At 46.6% G+C, this 9,415-nt stretch overlaps 1 pseudogene across 1 annotated transcript; it reads left to right on the top strand.

Moving 5' to 3' along the window:
• The first annotated feature begins 6,331 nt into the window (after positions 1 to 6,331).
• LOC149748179 (BOLA class I histocompatibility antigen, alpha chain BL3-7-like) lies at positions 6,332 to 9,415 on the top strand (annotated as a pseudogene). Its single transcript, XR_016394778.1, has 7 exons — positions 6,332 to 6,419; positions 6,740 to 7,009; positions 7,211 to 7,486; positions 8,107 to 8,382; positions 8,501 to 8,611; positions 9,041 to 9,237; positions 9,286 to 9,415. The product of XR_016394778.1 is annotated as a BOLA class I histocompatibility antigen, alpha chain BL3-7-like (transcript).

Here is a 9,415-nt window from a genome sequence, read left to right as displayed (position 1 = left end):
ATTGTACTCATTTTAAATCATTCTAAAACTCTGTGCAGAATCTAAGTCTTTCTGAATACACTCAAGCACATCGGATATTCCACCAACTTCACCTCTTTGCACAGACTCTCCCACAGCCCTCCGTGCTGCCACACGGAGACTGGTTCCCTGCACACCTGGGGCAGGGCTGACGTCCCGGATCTCCTTCTCCTCATTCTGGGCAGCCTTCTGCCTCTCTCTCCTACTGCATAATTTTACAAGGCTTCCCTGCTGCCTGGATCCCATGTTTCCCTGTTGTTGGTTTTCTCCATCATTTCCCCCACACTTTGTCTAACAGTATCCTGAAGCAGGGAACATGGAAAGCAAAACATTGTAACTCTGAAATGTCTTAGGCTACCCTAGGACTTACTCTCATCTTGACTCAATATAGAACTCTGTGTTGGAAATACTGATTTTTTTCCTTAGAATTTGGAAGGCATTGCTTCACTGTCTTCTAGCCTCCAGGCCCATGTTTTTTGCCTCTTGAAGTTTTCAAGGTCTCTCTTCTTTTCCATCCTTTCTGCAATTTCACTGTGATGTTTCTTAGTGTCGGTCTGTTTTCATCCACTGCAGTAAGAGTTTGCTTAGGCCATTTCAGATGTAAATTTTTGTCTGTAAACTCCAAGAGGTTTTCTTGAAAATTTTTTTTTATTATTTCCTACTCTCCCTTATTTTTGAAACTTGTATTGCTTACTCGCTGGAATCTCTTGATAGATAGAGGAATATTCTTATAGGTCTTCTCTCCTCCTTGCCATTACTTTTCTATTCCTATTACTTACTGTGAGTATGACTGTAATTTTTCAATTCATCTACTGAATTATACACTTCTATGACATTATTTTTAATTTCAAAGAGCCCTTTTTTGGTTCTATGATTTTATATAATTGTATAGAATTCTGTTTTTGTTTTATATACCATATATCTTTTACATCTTTCAAATATTATTGCTAATAGTGGTAGGGGAGCTGTCAGGTCTCTTGGTTATCTACTTTCATGATATCATGAACTTCTTCCTCACAGCACTTAGCTCAGTAGTGATTTACAATTTTCTTTGTCATTTCTGTCCATCTCCCTCACCAAAGTGCCTGTCGCACATCACCCAGGTCCTAACTGTTGTTCTTCATTTTTTCTCCAGTGTCTCCAGATCCTGATTGAAGGTGGCCTTGAAATATACATTCCTTAACCTCTCTGAGTCTACACTTCTGTGTCTCCTCTCTCTGAGTCTCTCTCTCTGTGTCTGTACAAAGGGATCACATGTTGGGTGCCTCATGGGTTTGCTTTTTGTTTTAATTAATTAATTTATTTATTTATTGGCTGCACCAGGTCTTCATTGTGGCATGAGGGATCTAGTTCCCTGACCAGGGATCGAACCCGGGCCCCTGCATTGGGAGCTCAGAGTCTTAGCCTCTGGACCACCAGGGAAGTCCCCTCGTGGGTTTGCTTTGAGGAATAAATTTGACCCACTATGTAAATCACATGGCATTATTGCTTTAATTCTTATTAAGTGTTCCTCTATTCATAGTTACCATCATTGCAATGACTATAGCATTTAGATTTTTTCCATTCTTTGCTTTTATAAACCACAATTCAAGAAACATCCTTGAATATATATTTTTGAGAACATGTGTGATTATCTTCGCAGGATAAATTTCTGAAAGAGAAATTTCTATGTCATAATGTAAACATATTGAAGGCAACCCTCCTGCACTGTTGGTGGGAATGTAAATCGGTACATCCACTAGGGAGAACAGTATGGAGGTTGATTAAAAAAGTAAACATACAAGTACCATGTGACCCAGCAATCCCAATCCTGGGCCTAGATCCGGAGAAAACCATAGTTTTAAGAGACACGGGCACCCCAACGATCATGGCAGCACTATGTACAATAGCCAAGACATGGAAGCAACCTAAGTGTATAAGGACAGATGAATGCATAATGAAGATAGGATACATATACACAATGGAATATTACTCAGCCATAAAAAGGATGAAATAATGCCATTTCCAGCCATAAGGAAGGAAGCGAAACAGGAAAAGACAAGTCTCCTATGATATCACTTACAGGTGGAATCTAAAAATGGATACAAATGAACTTCTTTACAAAAGAGAAACAGCCTCACAGACTTAGAAAAGAAACTTACAGTTACCAAAAGGGAAAGGTGGTGGGCAGGGAAAAATGAGCAGGTTGAGATGAACATATACACACTACTATTTATAAAATAATCAACAAGGACCCACTGTATAGCACAAGGAACCCCACTCAACACTCTATAATAACCTATATGGGAAGAGAACCCAAAAAAGGACATATATACGCCTATGCATAAGTGAGTCAAGTTGCTGTACACCTAAGAAAACAAAACACCCCGCAACATTGTAAATTAGCTATACACCAATACAAAATTAAAAAAAAATTTAAATGTAAATATACTGAAATTGAGACGTTTTGCATAGTGACCTTTAAAATTTTTGTACCAGTTTTCAATCCCATCAATCTTTATGACAGTATATTCTCCCTAAATTCCTGTCAATACTCTCCTCATACTATTATCTTTGCCAAGATGATAGATTTTAATTTATTCCCATTCCTTACACCACATCTACATTTTTCTTTACATTTATTTGTTATATATTTGTTTGACATTTGCATTTCTTATTTTCCAAATTGTTTTCTAATACACTTTAATTATGTTTTGTTTGGGATTTAGTTATTTTAAACACTGAATTCAGGAAGGACAAAGCAGCCTCCAACATCAGAAGCTGGTCTGACGTTTACCTTAGGCCTCAGCGTTGCCAGAAGCTGGGCTGGTGCTCACCACGCAGCCGTGTTCTTCTGCTGTTGGGCATATGTCACCTCACAGAACATCAACATCAGACAAGGACACCTGAGACCATGATACAGTGAGACAAAACAAGACCACAACATCATTTAGTCCAAGCACAGACCAAACAAGGCAGCACTATGCACCTCACAATGTATCAAACCTCTCCCTGTGCTGATACCAGCGACCACGGCTTCTTTCCAATCACAGCTGCATCCTCACTCTAGTCTTTCCTCCTTTCAGGGAAGATTCACCGACATGCCCGGTCACAGAATTGCCCCCACTTCCTGACAACACCCAATCTAGAGTGAGCCCCTCCTCCATACACCCTCCTCCAGATCACCCAGCCAGACCCCACTTCCTGTATATGTTCTATCTAGATAGGTAGTCTATCTAACACCTCACACTAAGACACCATGGTCCCCGATGGTGTGTCATCTCCCTCGCTGCATCCAGTAATAAATCCAACTTGTTTGCCCACAGATGTTCTCCTGGTGGTCTTTGGCTGAAAAACATTGCTACCTGTTTGTCAATGTTTTTGTCATGTGTTAGTATCTTTGTGAATGTCTGGTTGACACAGAGAAAATTTATGATTTTTTAGTGGTTTTTCTTCTTTGGGTCATACAACTCTTCATTCCCCAAATGTAAAAAATTCAAGTGTTTTTTTGTCTAGGAGAGAGGGGTCCAAGGGTGAAGGGAAACAGAATTGACTGAATTCGGGGGGAACGAATAGCAGGAGCAGTCAGTAAAGAATTCTAAGCTGGTGGATTCTAAGGTTTACATCTCCTGCTTTATCACTTTACAAGTATGTACAGGTCCTGCAAGGTATTTGATATATGCTGTGTTCAGTGAATACTTTCTCTTGGGCTAAGTGAAGACTTCAGTGTCTGCTTATATTTACCAGGTTAATGAAAAGAACAGCAAGAGCTCAAGGTTATAAAGACAAGAATTAGCTCCAGCGATGGGCAGTTTTGAACACATATGACCTTAAGGTGATAAACCACGGTGTCCTTAATGTCTGAACACTCTAGTTGTTAAAATACATGTTAATGAAACTTTCTGCGCATGCTGCATTTTAAGGATATATCTAAGACCCACATAGACAAATCCATGATTTCCATGTGAAGGTTATTTTAATATGCATCAACTTATGAGTCACACAGTATCTTTTTGGGGGAAGAGACTGGAAATTAAGAACATTATAGATATGCAATGCCCAATAGGCTAGCTACTAGCCACATATTTAATGTTATTTAAACTAAATAACATTAAGGTGCTCAGCACAGTAGCCACTTTTGAGGTGCTAAATAGCGACCTGTAGCTAGTGGCTACCTGATTTTGACAGTACAGGTGTAGAACAATTCCTTCACCACAGAACATTCTATTGGACAGGACTGCTCTTCATGTTTTCTGGGCCTCAAGTCAGATATAATGGACCCATGAAAGGGCCAATATTATTTCTCTTAGAGATGATGTCAGATTTCTGTCTGGGATATGAATACATACTTAGCTGGTGTGTAACAAAACCAAACTTGGTTATGAGTGGGTACGGTGCCTTCAGGCACAAACTGTTTCCAGGTTCAAAGGGGAAACACCTGTCCCCCTACCTCCCTTCCCGGACTGAGGACACTCTCTGGGATCAATTTCCAAGGGGTGAATTCTCTCCTAGGGGAGCCCAGGGGCAGAGCCCTCAGCTAAGTGTGGGGAGGCAGGGAGTCCAGCTCAGGGAGAGGGATTCTCCAAAACGAAGAGGAGGCAAAGGCAAGGGTCAGTTAGGAGACTTTCCCAGGTTTATTCGAACAGCAGTTCTCAGAGTGTGACCTGTGGAACCCTTGAAGTCACTGAGACACTTTCATGAGATCCATGAGGTGAAACCTACTTTCATAGCATTACTAAGATATTATTTGACTTTCCATTATGTTGACATTTGCTTTGAGGTATAACTTAGCAGTGATGGAGACTACTGTAGCAAACTGCAATATAATTATTTTCACCACAACTTACTTGCAGAAAAAAAAAAGCAGGTTTGCTTTAAAATATTCTGGTTGATGCATTACAAATTTTTATCTTTCCTTAATAAGCTATAATGGAAAAGAAATTGAAAAAGAATGTATATACACATGTATAGCTGAATCACTTTGCTGTACAGCAGAAATTAACACAACACTGTAAATCAACTATACCTCATTAAAAAAAACTTTAAAAAATACATAAAAATTCTTTTGTTTCCTAAATCATCCTTAAATCCACTTTTTTTTTTTTGGCCACGTCCCACAGCATGTGGGATCTTAGTTCCCTGAACAGGGATTGAACCCTTGAACCCAGGCCATGGCAGTGACAGCTCTGAGTCCTAACCACTGGACTGCCAGGGAACTCCCTTAAATCCATTTTAAAAGTATCTTCTAAGATGACATGGGAAGTACCCATCAAGCCCTTCTGCTACATTCCAAAGTACTATGTCCCAAGGAAAATAATTTGTGTGACCTGAACTACCCTCTTCTTCATGGAATACAATGTTTACTTGAAAAAATGAATGACACTGGAAGATCTATATAACTTAGTGAAACAACGTATTACTTTTTAAAAATCTTACCTTAGTCCAAGAGACATTCAATGTGCAAAATAGGGTTATGGAGTTTAACGTAACAGAATAGGAAATAGTTAATAATATTGTTTCAGGTCCACTTTGAAAATAACCTTTGAGAAACTACCACTTGTGTAGTTTTCGTTTTGTATCAAAGACTAACATCCATGACTGTCTGAAAAGGTTTTTAAAAATACTACTCCTACATATGTGTGGGCCTTTTTATTTTCATAGACTTCAATCAAAAGAACGGATTCATTGAAGAAGCAAACATGAACATCCAGGGGTCTTCTAATGAGACAGACAAGAAAGAGAAAGACTTGCAAAAATATAAAAATCTGAAAAGCTCCACTTTTCCCACTACCGTGTTTATTTTGGGAAGTAGTTATTTTTCATATTAAATCATGGGTTATTAATATTATTCTAAATAAATTAATTTAAAAATTTAAACTCTATTATTTCTGCTTTGGAAAGTACCGATAGAGGTATCCACATAAAATTATCTGTGGGGTCGTCACTAGTTTGTAAGACTGTATAAATATTCTGACCACAATGTGAAAATCGCTGACTACACAGTCCCTGGGCCAGGACTCAGGGAGACACTGTGACAAAGAGCTCTCGGTGCAGGAGGGGAGGGATCAGGCAAAGTCCCAGGTCCCGGGAGGGGCAGGCTCTCAGGCTCTCAGGGTGTCAGGCGGTCTCTGGGGCGGGGACGCCCCGTGGTGGGGATCCCCAGTCTCCCGGAGTTTCACTTTCTCTCTCACAACCTGTGTCGGGCCCTCCTGCCTGGACACTCGTGACGCGTCCCCACTTCTCACTCCCATTGCGTGTCCGGTTTCTGGAGAAGCCAATCAGCGTCCCCGCGGTTCCCGGTTATAAAGTCTCCACCGACCCGCCTCACGCAGTTTCTCCTCAGACGCCGAGGATACAGGTCATGGCGCTGCGAACACTCCTGCTTCTCACGGGGGCCCTGGCTCTGACCGAGACCTGGGCGGGTGAGTGCGGGGTCGGGAGGGAACGGCCTCTGCGGGGAGGAGCGAGGAGACCCCGGGGGTCGGGGGTCAGGACTCCCAGGGAACGAGCCACGCCGCCGCCCCCGGTCCAGACCCGCCCCCTCACCCCGGTCCCCGCCTGTCCCTCCCTTGCTTCCCGCCCCCTCTTCTCTCCCCCCCAGGTGCCGGCCCTTCTCCGACCTTCACACCTTTTCCGTCTCACGAGCCCCTCGCCCCTCCCCACTGCCGGCCCCGTCACCTCGGACCCGGGGACCCGCGCCGGGAGGAGGGTCGGACCGGATCTCACCGCTCCCCGCCCCCAGGCTCCCACTCCCTGAGGTATTTCTACACCGGGGTGTCCCGGCCCCGCCGCTGGGAGCCCCGCTTCATCACCGTCGGCTACGTGGACGACACGCAGTTCGTGCGGTTCGACAGCGACGCCCCGAATCCGAGGATGGAGCCGCGGGCGCCGTGGGTGGAGCAGGAGGAGCCGGAGTACTGGGATCGGGAGACGCGGATCTCCAAGGAAAACGCACAGCTTTACCGAGTGGACCTGAACACCCTGCGCGGCTACTACAACCAGAGCGAGGCCGGTGAGCGACGCGGGCCCGGGTCCGGGTCACGACCCCCATCCCCAGGGACGGGCCGGCGTCGCCCCGAGTCTCCGGGTCCGAGGGCAACCCCAACATTGCGGGACCCGCCCGGCCCCGCGACTCGGGAGGAAACGGCGGGACTTTACACGGTTTCATTTTCAGTTTGGATTTAATCGCTGCGGCTGATCGGGACGGGGTCAGGGTCTCACACCCTCCAGGAGATGTTCGGCTGCGACGTGGGGCCGGACGGTTGCCTCCTCCGCGGGTACAGACAGTTAGCCTACGACGGCGCCGATTACCTCGCCCTGAACGAGGACCTGAGCTCCTGGACCGCGGCCGACGCGGCGGCTCTGATCACCAAGCGCAAGTTTGAGAAGGCCGGTGATGCGGAGCGCCACAGAGCCTACCTGGATGGGGCATGCGTAGAGGCGCTCCGCGGATACCTGGAGAACGGGAAGGACACGCTGCAGCGCGCAGGTACGAGGGGCCGCGGGGCCTCCCTGGTGTCCCCTCGGGCTGGAGCTGGCTTCCCACAAGGGGAGGAAATGGGGTCCCTGTGGGAACACTGCCCCAACTTCTTGTTGGGAGAGGGAGGAATCCGCCCAGGTTTTCGTATTCTGTACGAGACAGTGACTCGCCGGTGGCCTCACTTCTCTGAAAGACAGTGAAGGAATCCAGTCTCTTTGGGGAAGAAACAGGAAACCATCCCTGAAATAACTGACCAGCGGCGCCCTTTGACCCTGACCCCCATCTTGTGAACCATGACTTTCTCTCTCAAGCCTCTTCTCAGCCCGAGAACATCTTAGGAGGCCTGACTCCAGCTTTTCTGAGTCATTCAGCCTCCACCAAAGTCAGGACCATTGCTCTGTATTCTCCCCTTTACATGGAGCCTCCTACCTTGGCTTTCATCCTTATCATAGAACTTGCCAAGGACTGGGAGATTTTCCCAGACCCCGGAGTCCAGGCTGGTGTCTGGTGTTTTTGCTGCTTCTTTTCAAACCTGTTGTGCTGTTCATTCTCAGGATGGTCACGTGATGCTGCTTCAGTGGCCCATGAAGGTAACACTAAGTGTGAATTTTCTGATTCTTCCTCCTCAGACCCTCCAAAGACACACGTGACCCACCACCCCATCTCTGACCATGAGGTCACCCTGAGGTGCTGGGCCCTGGGCTTCTACCCTAAGGAGATCTCACTGACCTGGCAGCGTGATGGGGAGGATCAGACCCAGGACATGGAGCTTGTGGAGACCAGGCCTTCAGGGGATGGAACCTTCCAGAAGTGGGTGGCCCTGGTGGTGCCTTCTGGAGAGGAGCAGAGATACACATGCCATGTGCAGCACGAGGGGCTCCAGGAGCCCCTCACCCTGAGATGGGGTAAGGAGGGACATGTGGGGTGGAGCTTCCTCTCAGATAAAGCAGGAGCCCTTCTGGACACGTTCAGCAAGGTCGGGATTCAGGCCTGAGGTCAGGGCCCCTTCCCTTTCCTCCACAGAACCTACTCAGCCCACCGTCCCCATCATGGGCCTCATTGTTGGCCTGGTTCTCTTGGTGGTCACTGGAGCCGTGGTGACTGGAGCTGTGATCTGGAGGAAGAAGCACTCAGGTAGGGAAGGTGGGGAGGGATCTGAGTTTTCTTGTCTCACTGGGGGGTTCAAGCCCAGGTAGACGTTTGCCTGCCTCGTTACTGGAAAGTACCCTACACACACATGTGGAATATGGAGCTGAGTACTAACACTTACCCTTTCATAAAGTACATATGAAAATGAAAGACAGATTTTTCACCTTCATAATTCCAGTTGGGGGCGTGTTTCTCAGTGCTTGCAGGTCAGAGGAGAAGGTGCCTGCTGAGGACAGACTCCCAGGAGGGCAGCTGGTCCAGTCCCCCCACATCTCCTTTCTTTGTGTTCCTGATCCTATCATGGGTTTTGGTTACAGTTCTGGAAAGTTCTCTGTGGTCCAGGACTAGGGGGTTCCTCTAGGATCTCAACTCAGTCTTCTCCCTGGCCTCTCACGTGAGCTTTTCTTCTTACAGGTGAGAAAGGAGGGAGCTACGCTCAGGCTGCAAGTATGTGGAGGGGCTGTGATTCCTGAGACCCTTGTGAGGGTGCAGACAGGAGGCCATAGGGGCCTCACCGTCCTAAAGTTCCTTCTCTAGTTTCTCTCCTGTGGGTTCTGACCACGTCCTTGTTTTGTTCTCCCCCAGGCAGTAACAGTGCCCAGGGCTCTGATGTGTCTCTCAGGCATCCTAAGGGTGAGGCTCTGGAGGGTCTAGATTAGGATGGGGGATGGGGCAGAGGGGATGTCCTGGGAGATGGGGATTCTTTGCGTGGGACATTTGAGCAGGTGGGGGGCTGTCAGAAGGTCAGCACTTATGTGACTGCCCTGAATTTGTTCATGATTATTTTCT

This window comes from Delphinapterus leucas, chromosome 10 (genome assembly GCF_059928025.1).
Source record: "Delphinapterus leucas isolate spDelLeu-1000000601 "Yukka" chromosome 10, BTC_Dleu_Yukka2, whole genome shotgun sequence".
In the NCBI taxonomy this organism is placed as follows: domain Eukaryota; kingdom Metazoa; phylum Chordata; class Mammalia; order Artiodactyla; family Monodontidae; genus Delphinapterus; species Delphinapterus leucas.
The sequence above is the reverse complement of the archived record's forward strand: the minus strand, read 5'-3'. Positions and strand labels throughout refer to the sequence as shown.